Source organism: Labrus bergylta, chromosome 9 (assembly GCF_963930695.1).
Source record: "Labrus bergylta chromosome 9, fLabBer1.1, whole genome shotgun sequence".
In the NCBI taxonomy this organism is placed as follows: Eukaryota; Metazoa; Chordata; class Actinopteri; order Labriformes; family Labridae; genus Labrus; species Labrus bergylta.
Genome location: NC_089203.1, coordinates 14,701,355 through 14,704,515, shown reverse-complemented (window position 1 = coordinate 14,704,515; position 3,161 = coordinate 14,701,355).

Here is a 3,161-nt window from a genome sequence, read left to right as displayed (position 1 = left end):
CTGCTTCCTTATGTAGCAATCTTTGACGTAATTTACAGTGTTTCCACTGCAACAATAAACTAGTTGTGTCTATCACCATAAGACACGTCCCATACAACTATAAAATAAAGGATTTCTCTGGCTTTGATATATTTAAGGTAATGTAAGTATTCAACAAAAACTAATCTGGGTTTTATTCATTTTTTTTTTATTTCGATGTTTGAGTTTAAAAAAATTCTAGTACAATCCTACATATTGCACCTATAATTTGACCAGTTGATGGGAATTAAGCTTTGTATCTGAAAGAAGCAAATTGAAATAATTTTGCTCTCGCTAAAAAAGTACATTTAAATAACACCCTAGTTTTTCTGCCTAGCTAAATTCTAATGCTTTGTGTGTGTGTTTTCTCCTCTCCCTCTCTCCTTGATTCTTGACCATTAAGTCATTCTCCTTAAACTGGGACACATGAGGCGACTGGAGCACAGAAAATGGGTGCTTTTTGTGAAGAGAAAGTCATCCAACTTTCTCTCCCTGTGCGTGTGGAGCGATAGACATGGCTTGGTTGTTGGAGTTGTTAGAGGACATTTACAGTAATGAGAGGAAACATTGCATGAAAACCACAGTGAAGGCAGAGAAACAAGTGAGATACCTCCACCCCTGTGATCTCTACTGCTGCTGACAGTGGCAACTTCTCATCTCTTTTTAAGGGGACTTTATTTTCTGTCTTCCTTGAACTGAGGAGAATTTGTAACTTTAAAGGTGTCCTTTTAAATGCTATCAATCAGAAATACACGATCCATCCCCACGGGAAAATTCTGCAAAATACTAGATATAATTCTGTATGATAAGAAGATACTCTTATTTGATGATGTTTCAAAAATCAAGCAAATATTTTTTCCTATGTAAAGAAAAGTACTTTCAGCTATGGCTGTGTAAAATTGATATTACTTTTCATTTCTGTTTTATACTGTATGAAGTCTTTCATTGGCTTGTCTATTGGCTGAAGTGGAATCTGATAGAAGGCCAAGGTCGGAGTATCTTTCCGTTTCAGGTTCACTGTGATGATTTGACCACTTTGATGTTACAGTGGAATGTTTTTTATGAGCAGGTAGAGGAATGTTGTGAACAACAATGCAGATATAATGTGATGCTAAATGACTAAAGAGGGCAGTTAAAGGTGATGGTTGATGTTGGCTGAAAAATGTCAGCGTTTTAATATGAAGGTTTTATATAAAGGATCCGAAGTGGGCCTTATTATATCCACATTTAAGGTGCAAACAGATTCAATTTATAATGAATATTTCTTCATTAAAAAAATGTCTATGCCTCATGATGAGTATTAAGAACACAATGTATTTCTGGAGGAACTGGGACTGAGAATAAGTAGATCCCTGCATGTCAGGAGAACACACTGTAATTTCCTCTAAATGCGGTTCAGTGCATGAGTGTATGACTTCACAATTTATAGCGCCAATTCATAGAGAGGTGCCGTAACGACTTTCCAGGAACAAATGGCACCCAAATTACAGAACCACTGAGCTGCTGTGATGATTACAACTTCTGTACAATCAGTCAAAGTTACAGTTTGTGATGGACATGAAATATGAAAAGCTTTAGTCAAATTGCAGGAAATTGCTTTTAAATGGCCACAATATCTCCAGGGCGGCACCCTCAGAATCCCCTTCAGAAAGGCTGTGATCTATTTGACCTCATTAAAATTTTGGATACAGCCTCGCTGGCACACCGGGTGAAGTTGAAGACACAGGCAGACATGAAAATGGATTTGAAAACACCATCAAACAAGCAACGTGGAATTATCTTTGCAGCAGCCAGGATAAAATTGCATCTGTAAATAGGCTGTGTGTCTGTTTATATGTGTGTGTGTGTTTGTGTGATGAAGTCTTTGCCCAGATAGTGAGTGTGACCCAGAGGGGACATAAACGAGATGAGGAAATATTGGTTGGTTTACTGTGCCGCACAACTGCTTTGTACAACGAGTGTAAGAAGCCGACTAAGAGTAAAGAATGCAGTTGTACAGCCATTTGAGCCTGACGCATGCAGTGGATTGTTTGCATTTGTCAAGACTAGTGTTCAAGAAAATGATCCATAATGTAATAACAGTATGGAACAATATGGCATTTGTTTTTTATTTAAATATATTACTGTTCAGATCAATGAAGCAGAAACTTGTTTTTGTCAAATAATAAGGCATAAACACATTTCCATAAACATTTTTCTCCTTAGATTACCATTATATTATCTTCCTCAATCATTACCTTAATGGTCGTAAAATGGAGAGCACAATAATGCCAGTTAGAATCTTTATTCATGGAAATATTCTTGGTTATCCATTCGTGCTCAATCCATTATTTCCCTGCGTTTGTCAATTACTTAGATTTAGGCCGGTGTTTGATGAGGTGCTCTCCTGTCCAAAGGGATTACATGTCTGACTGGTGTTGCCACTGGCTACGCTGGTGTGCTCGGAGCAGCGGCGCCCTTTTTCACTGTAACTGGGAGATAGCATCTAAATGTTTGTCAGATCCGTTGCCCACTGTTTAGGGCCGCCATTACTTTTACTCTGTCAGGATTGTCACTTCAGATGGGAAACTACAGCAGCTCACTGTTGTCCCCTCGAGCAGTATGAGTACATGGGGGTGGGGGGGGGGGGGGGCGTGTTCTCCTCAAAGATACAGCTTTCCACTTCTGAAGCAGCCAGGCCTTCAGCCGGGGACTGGCTTTGTTTAGACTTATGGATCCTCAGTGATGCTCAAAGATTTATGATTTGTGACTTTAAAACTTTAAGATGATTTAATGGCTTTTTGACTTTACCGAACAGCACACACTGGAGTACAACACACATAAAAAAAAAGAAAGACTTGGAAGTGCCGGTGTCCTTATTTCAAGTTTGTATACATGGCATTACATGCCTGGAAATGATGTTCCATTAGGTACTGAAGAGCAATGTTCTCAATTAACAAAGCATTCGGCTTGTTTTCATGACAGTGCCTGGTCCTGCTTTATATGGACTTGAGAGTTTCAGATATTTGAATTGTTTATCTGGCAGTCAAGCATCATCCGGACCTGATATATACTTTTTTTTTCTTAAAATCCAAAGAGAGTATGAAAAATATGAGTTCAGGGTTCATTTATAACAAATGTACAGATGGTATTATATTATATTA